Below are 8,812 nucleotides of genomic sequence, written 5' to 3'. Positions count from 1 at the left end.
ACACACACACACACACACACACACACAGGGGGTGGGAAGAAAGGAAGAGAGAGAGAGAGAGAGAGAGAGAGAGAGAGAGAGAGAGAGAGATTACATCCTCTCTCTATAGAGACTTTAAGCTTGTCTTTTCCTCAGATTGGCTTTTCTGTTTCTGAGGATGTTCTGGGTGTACACAATAGACTTTCTTATCTTTTATAATTAGTTATTAATCCAAATAGTCATGAAAATATGACTGACAAAAAGGTATAAATACTCATAATGGGTATGTGAAGCTAATTTTATAAAAGAAAAGAAAGAAGACTATTTTTAATGGTGTGAATCTCTCATTGATATGCTACTTTTTGATGTATTTCAAAAAAACCAGATCAGTCAAAGTAAAGGTATAATTAGTAAATTAATTACTACAAGGTATAAATATAAAGACAAATGCCAAGAATGAATTATTACAATATAAAATTTAAGAAGTTAGACCTTCCATGCAGATCTTGATTAACATAAGTGCCATGTTGAAAATTTAGAACCATCTAGGCATTTTATTTTGCTATGTAACAGAATAGAAGGCTAAAAATATGTTTATAAGTCAGATTCAGTACCAGCAAGGCTTGGGTGAAGCCCTATCTTGTTAAATTTGTTACCAAATGATTGACATCTTATCAATCACATGAGATATTTTTTCTTTTTTCTTCAGAAACAGGATTTAAATACAATTCCAATTATTTAACTGATTTTACTAAAATTAAATCAACTTCTTTATCGTAATAGCATTAGACCAATATGTACACAAGATTGTAAAGGTTTCCATGCAGCTAACAATAAATAATTTCATATCAATTGTGATTAAATATAAAGAGTGAATAGGGCCGAAACATTCACAAAGGATAATATCACCTTATTTCTTTATCAGAAAAATTCAAGAATTTGAACCAAGTCTCTTGAATTTCTATACAGATAAATAAGGGCCTAAAATTTTCCCCAGATATCCATGTTCTCTTCTACTCTACACTTGCCAATAAATTATTTTTTTTTTAGCTATGCAAAATTCTGATTCATAAAGTTGCAGTCAGTCTGATGTGCACCTGAGTTGTGTGCCATCTCCGAGACTGTTCCCTAAAGCTTGAATACGATTTGAAGACCATATTTATCCTCTCTTTCCTGCCTTTTCTCTAGCTGTAGAGAATTTAGTGAGAAACTCTTCTATGCAAGAGCTGGGTGACTGCATTTCCATGGAGAGCAGAGTCATAACAGCCGCCATGTCTTATGTAATATGAATGAGAAACAGTGTCTACTTTTAAGGCATAGAGATCTGGGGATAGTTTCATGCAAGTTATGATACAGGTAAGATAGGAAGAAAGCTACACATTCATTCATCTATTGTCCTCTCTTATCTCCTAATCAGGACACTCAACCTTTCTGTCCACTGAGTTGTCACTAAAGGCATACCAGTCAGTATACTGAATTCTTACAATTGATATTTCTTCGATTTATGAAAGCAAGACAATAGGTATCTATCCTTGTAAGGGTTTTATCTTATTTATTTTGTTTTTATTTATTGGGATTTGGATGTAGCATAGATACAATTAAATATTATATTTGACATTTGCATAAATAACTTGTTATGTATGAAATTATACTTAGTGAAAGCAATGTATTTTACAGCATTAGGTACATGAGCGTAACAGGAGTTTGATCGCATCTTTCGAATCCTTTAGGTTCTTATATCTTTAAAACGATAGTTTGCAAAGGCTACTACAGAGGTATTAAAGTCTAACTAAGATTAATTGTGATTGTATAGTTTCTCAGAAAGTGGACAGTATAGAATAGCATACAGCTATACCCCCTGAAGATACATGAAGAGGGAATTTTCAGTTGGTTATTTCTACCAGATATAGTAAAGACAGTAAGAAGCTTTGAAACTGTAAAGATCTCTATCTTTCCTAGAGAGCTAAGTATAAATATTGACATGAAATATTATACTAGTCTCCAAAATAGAATATTCTGAAGTGTATACATGCCTTAACATAAGCAGTTATTCAGGACAACAATCAAATCTTGTGCATGCTAAATCATCCAAGTAGACTGATGGGTTCCTAAGTTCAAGGGCTTCACAAAGTATTGCTATTGCCAAGGTAATATTTGAATTCAGTCTGAAATTGTAGCCCTGTGGTCCATGGCAGAATGTATTTTCCACTCTGGGTTATATATGCATCATCTCGTTTTGTACTTGTGTAAAATGTGGAAGTGTCAGGAATAATACAAAGTATCCCATCGCTCTCAAGTTATTATGGAATTCAATTTGACTAAAAATATAGGGGGCAGCCTGCTATGTGATTTCTTACAGGTATTTTTTTCTCCCTTGTTTTCTACATTCAATATTTTAACTGTCAGATTTTATCAATGCCTACAATGACAAACATATCTATAACTCATCCCAGGTATTTTAAAACATGAAGTTGACCAATTATTTTTGAGAAAAATTTTTATATTCTTATGATTGACTGAATTCTGAGTCTTCCTAGTAATAATATCTTTGAATTAATAATCCTACATTCTCGTTGTTGTTTCTATAAGGTGCTCTGCTAACTGTTCTTAACACTCCACTGTAGTTATAAGTGCGAGTTAGAGTAAAATAAAAATTTTACTAGATATTTGATTTGCTGATTTGTAAAACAATTCAATGAGATAAGATGAAACCCTCCCATCTGTTCAAAATACTCAAAATACATGTGTCGGTAGAATGATCTTTAGTAGCATAAATTCCAAAGAAAAAATGTTTATCATCATTTTTACAACAGTTCTTCAAAGGTGTTGGACTATGAGTTTATGATTCTGAGTATGTGTCTTAGTTTCTGTTCATTCTTTACTTTGAATTACAAATATGTCCTAGCTTCCTGGTGGTTTAGCCTATTGTCTTAAACACAAAAACAAACAGACAAAACCAGAAAAGGAAAAAACCTGGTTTCATGGACATAATATCTGAAAACTCAGAAGAATGAGTTTTTAAACACATTAACAATCGAGGAAAAGAGACCTTTTTTTTCTTATAGTAATATAGTACTGAATTACCAGGTGGTATCTCCTAGTCTCTGTTGAAAACTTCTGTTTTCTTGGTAGACAAAACATTTAAAAGAACAAAAATCATGGTACCATACCAAAAACAACATGCTTACAAGTACTGAGTCTATGTTGGAATTGTGCTTCTCTTTATTCATTTGAGTTAGACTCTTGCTTCATTTGTTTTTTTTACAGATGCAAAGAAAACCAAAAAATTTATTGTTCATGTAAGAACGTATGGGCAAGGAAAGGCCCAAGACAATTACTAAAATTCCTTCTTAAAACATCTATCCATACACATAAAGACACAAACTGTGTGTGTCCAATGATGACCATGGTTCATAAAATGATGATGAGACTTCAATGGGAGTATCAATGGGAGAGCATCACCAAGAAGAAGCCCAGCCCCAAAGGTAAAAGAGCATGTGATGCCTGAAGGGAGCCTGCTCATCATCTTTGTTCTCCTCTGACAGCCTCAAGCTGTGGTTTACAAACAGTTTTCTTGCAGAATGTGCTGTGAAATCACAAACCGATTTAAACGTAGCTGATACTTTGGGGCTTTGTTTACTTCCCCAAGTAGAGAAGCAGAAAAGATTTAAAAGAAGGTTCTGGAAAAGCTTGCTATATAACATCGTTTCCCAAGTCTTCTTCTAAGAAAAATATTGTGGTGGATAAATGAGCTGTAGAAATAATCTGACTAGGCAATGGGAAAATGCTTTTTGAGATGGCTCAGGGCTATTCCTCCACCGATGCACTTCGTGTATCTGTCTGAAGAAAATGTGAGCAAAAGCTTAATTATTCTGCCCTGCATATTCACATCCAATCTTGGAAGCTGTTGCTTGCTGGTCAGAGGTCGCAGTCTATCATGGCCTGACACCTTTGTCCAAAAGCTTGGTAAAGTGGAGACTCCCTCCCTCCCCAGCAAAATTTCCTGCTCTCTACCTGTCCTTTTCTGGAAAATATCCCTGAGCCTGGAGGACTGACCTTATCTGAAATCTGTCTCTAAACCAGAGGCCTGATTTATCTTTAGCTTGTCCCTTGGCACAGATTGCTGCTAGAAGCCTTCCTTGCTGCTAATAAGATAACTAAGACTTGTGAGAGGAGCCTTTGTAATAGGACAGGCCACTTAGTGCAAAATAGGGTTGGTACCCAAGCTCCCCAATCCTATATATTCCTTATACTCCAAAATAAAGTTGGGCCAATTCACCCAAGTCTCTCTTCTGGAAGGATGTTTCTGTCATACCCACAGCCATTAGATGTCATATCTACAGCCATAGGAACCCTGGTCCCTACTTCCGCTCCCAAGGCAGCCAAAAATCCTGAGGAAGAAGCAGAGCCACAAATCAACATCACAGAATACTCCATAGACATACACAGATTTTACTTGTCAACTTTTGGCATTCAGTTCTAAAGATTCTTTTATCTTGGTGTGTGTATTTTGTTCACTTGCATCTAAGGCTTGAATTTAAAGGAATACACTATGGGAAAAACTAGCATAGTGGAAGCTAATGTCAGCCACCTATTTTAAAGTTTCTGTATTATTATAAAAAGTTTACTTTTTGGATTTTAAGTGTGACATTCAGTGAATAAAACTGGGAGAATTTTGCACTTCCGTTCCTATTGAAATATATTCCATTTTAAGTTTGATGAATATCATATTTTTTAGAGTGAAATATCCTTAAAAATACTCGAGTAAGTGGATGAATTATCATATTTTTACATAAGGTCTTTATAACAACTATGACATAACACAATTATTCAAACAGATTTTCAATTATTTTTCTGCTGATTGCTACAGAATAATAAAGTTCAGAAACATCTTTTAGATAATATAGAAACCTGCCTTCATTTCTCTTGTGGAAGGAATTAGAGTAACTTATTCAGAGTTTAAAAAGAGAAAACAATAAAAAGAATAGCTACAGAATAATCAATAGGCAATACCTCTCCCATTCGAGGGATCGCAGGTTTCTGCTCCAAGCTTTTTAGCTTTATGGGGATAGCTGTCAGGGTTTTGGGTCCAATGCTATATCCATAACCCTTGGTAACTGCTCAAGTTCTAGGTTTAATTACCCATTCTAGCTAGCAAGAACAGAGGTTAAAATGTCTGAATGCCCTGGATGTTGAATACCTTGTTCTTCCACTTATTATTAATAGCTAGGATTCCACCAGGTGATTGACTGGAAAGGTAATCATAGCCATATATCTAGCTAAAGTTGAAAATAAGGTGAATGGTGATTGAGAAATAATTAGTAGCCTATAGCCGCAGGGAACTAGTTAGGGAAGATCTTTAAAGTTACTGTAGCTTCCCGCCCATCCTTTCGTTAACTACTCTTCCACTGACTGTGTGAGCATACTTAAGTTTTCTTTTCATTTTAAATGTCTTTTATTGATTCATGTTTACGATGCCATATGTGCGCATAACGTAATTTGTCATACTCACTGCCTTGCCTTCTCCTATCCACCCCCTTCTCCGGCAAAACCCTTTCTTCTCTCAACTAGATTCCATCTACTTTCATGTAGTTTAGGTTTTATTGACTGTGACCCATTCAGTTTAATTAGGTTTGCTTCCACGGCTATGAGGTGAAGGGTTATTGCTGGGGTCTGGGCAAATTATCAGTTGCAATACAGCTGAAGAAAATGTCTCCCACTAATTCAGCAATCAATACCTGCTTACATATAATATTTCATGGTGGAGTGGGGTCTTATGATCACGATCCCCAACCGTGATAAAATGTTGCCAAGCACATCCGAGTGGAAGCTTTATGGTGATAGCCATAGCTATTAGAAGTTAATGTTTTCAAAAACCATGTCATGTCTGGAAGACATGTTTCTGAAGCACTCTTCACCTCTTTGCTCTTACCTACTTTCTGAGCCTTCTTCCGTGATGTTCCCTGAGCCTTAGACAAGGTGATATAGACGTCCTGTTCTGTGCTGGAAACTTAGACACATATTCTTTGGTTCTCTGACCAAGGCTGAGTATATCACTAGTCTATGAACAAAACCAGAAATATTTATAGGCAGTTTCCTGAGCACAACACAATTGTTTAGCATAGCAATAGTAGTAGGTTATATTTCAAGACTTTTGTCCAGGTTCATAGTACCAAGCACCAATGCTCTCCTGTATAATAGGCCTCAAATTCAATTAAAAAATATGATACAGTCATAATATTCAAGTACTATTGTACCAGTATACACAAATCACCCGACAATTCAATTTTGTATGCCAAGGATCTACAGCTGAGTAATACCATTGATGCCTTTTCTCTCTCAACAACCCAAAGTGCGCCTTCTAACACCAGAAAAACTAGCCAGAAGGCAGGAAACTTCTAGCACAATTCCTGTTTGTCTCTGGTGTTCTGCCACTGAAGTGTGAAATGTCTTCAGCAGTAGGTCTTCCATCTAGTTCAGAGCAGTGAACTAGACGATGTGTGTGCTTTAGGGACCATGCTGACCAGCAACTCATAGGGCACGAGGATTCTCAGTTGATTGCCTATGGCGTCTGTGATTAACATTATTCACCTAACTCCCTGTAAACTGCTTTACAAGGGGAATTTACATTATTTTTAATTATGTGTGTGTGTGTGTGTGTGTGTGTGTGTGTGTGTGTGTGTGTGTGTATGCACCTGGGTGTGAGCTCTAGACTATAGGTGCCCTCAGAGGCCAGAACATGGGATCCCCTTAGATCTGGAGTTGGTTGTGAGCCTCTTAAAATGAATGCTGCTAGCTCAACTCAGGTAAGCACTCTTAACCAGTGATCTATCTCCCCAGCCCCTTTTCTTTTTATAGTTAAATTTTAACTAGAGGAGTATGCTGCCAGATGGTTTTTTCATACAGCCTTAGCGTTGGTTAACCTTCTTCCCATTACCTTCTAGTCCCCATGTCCTTCGTCTCTACCCAGATTCCCAGTTAGTGATTTCTACTCCATTTTTCACCCTTTTTATTATGTCCCCTTGCATAATGACCCTTTAACACCTCCATGGTTCCTTTCTCAGGCTAATCCTGTTTATAAATTGTATAAAAGACATCTCTCAACAATGTAATTCACTATGATCACTGTGATTTATCTTCCAAACATCTATTAACGCTTAAGATATTTTACAATACATCAGATCCTCTGTGTATATGTTGGGACTGTTAGCTTAGTGTTTTTATGGGACTCCTAACAGAGGGAACAGATGTGTCTCTGATTCTTTTGCCTGCTTTTGGGACTCTTTTGATGTATTGTGGTCCTTGTCCACCTTGACATGGGAACTTTTGCTTTGTCTTATTGGATCTTGTTTTGTGCGGTTTGTTTGTTGTCTGTTAGAGGCCTGCTCTTTTCTAAAGGAAAACTGGGGGGGGGGGGATCTGGGGGGCGGGGGGGGAATGGGGGAACTGGGGGGGGGGGGGGGATCTGGGGGACAGTGGAGGTAGTAGGGGGAGCTGGGAAGAGTGGAGGGAAGGGAAAGTATGCTTGGGATATATTGTATGAGAGAAGAATCTGTTTTCAGTTAACCAAAATGAGATACTTTACTCTGAAATCATGCCTCAATGGCAGTTATGTTCTTTGTGACAATTTTATAAGAAAATTAGGCCTTTCAAAAGCAATTTACCAAAGGCTGGGGCACTTATCATAAAAAGAACAATTTAAGAATGATGCGAACCATTATCAAAACAGAAAATTTAGAAGACACTTTAAGGAGTCCAGAATGTTTAAAGGACTTCTGGAAGAAAAACGGAATCTGCTCTGCATGGTTCTGAAAGGCATAATTAAAATCAACTAAGAAGAAATAAGAGCTGGAAAAAACATCATTCAGCAATGTCCTAGGGGCTCTCTTTTGGGGTTAGTATGTTGCACAGCAAAGCCCCTGATACCAGGCATATTATCCAGTTGGTGGAAGTGAATCTGTGTGTGTGTTGTTATCTCTTTTATGTTTGGAAATTACAATTTTTGTTCATTTTCCTTCCCTCTATAGTGAGCTGACAATGTTTCATTTTTACCAAGTCAACTCTAATTATCTTTGAAATTGATGTGCTTATTATAAACATGAAAGGTGACTGTCTTGTTAGTGTAATTTGTAACTAATGGGTTCTAATGATGCTAACATTTTTACTCTCACAGTTGCCAAGACTGAAGACCCTTGCATGACCATCCATGTTTCTCTGTATGGTTCTTTTGAAATCAGTAAAATGACTTTAGTTTATTGGCTACTTTAAATTTCATATGGACTTTTTAAAGCAACCACATTAATCTTAAAGTCATTGAGTCAGAAAATATACTCGAATCAGAATGGTAATATCACTCAGGGGGTAAACAACGCTTGTCACTAACCTGACAACTTGAAGCCAATCCCTGTGATCTACATAGTGAAAAGAAGAACAGATTCTACAAAGTTTTCCTCTGACCTCTACACATGGAAACCATGGGAGGAAACATGTACACACACACACACACACACACACACACACACACACACACACACACGTACTTGATCATGGTGGATAGATAAATAAATTGAATAAAAATTTAAAGACGTTTGAATGACTAGGCTAAATTAATTCCTCCACCTCAAATCATCAATATTTTCACTCATGTACCAGTCTTTCTCTATCTGACCCAATTTGAAATTAAAAATATAAAAATATGTAATTGAAGCCACCTGGGCTCTCCTCCAACCCACACACCTTTCTTTCCAATTTGCTTACCAGTAAATGTATATGTACCACACCACATTCAACTGCTTTTTTCTTAGTCAAAGTTTACTTCTGTTTTCAAAACAGC

The sequence above is a fragment of the Microtus ochrogaster genome, chromosome 24 (genome assembly GCF_000317375.1).
Source record: "Microtus ochrogaster isolate Prairie Vole_2 chromosome 24, MicOch1.0, whole genome shotgun sequence".
NCBI classification, from domain to species: domain Eukaryota; kingdom Metazoa; phylum Chordata; class Mammalia; order Rodentia; family Cricetidae; genus Microtus; species Microtus ochrogaster.
Note: the sequence above shows the minus strand (reverse complement) of the source record.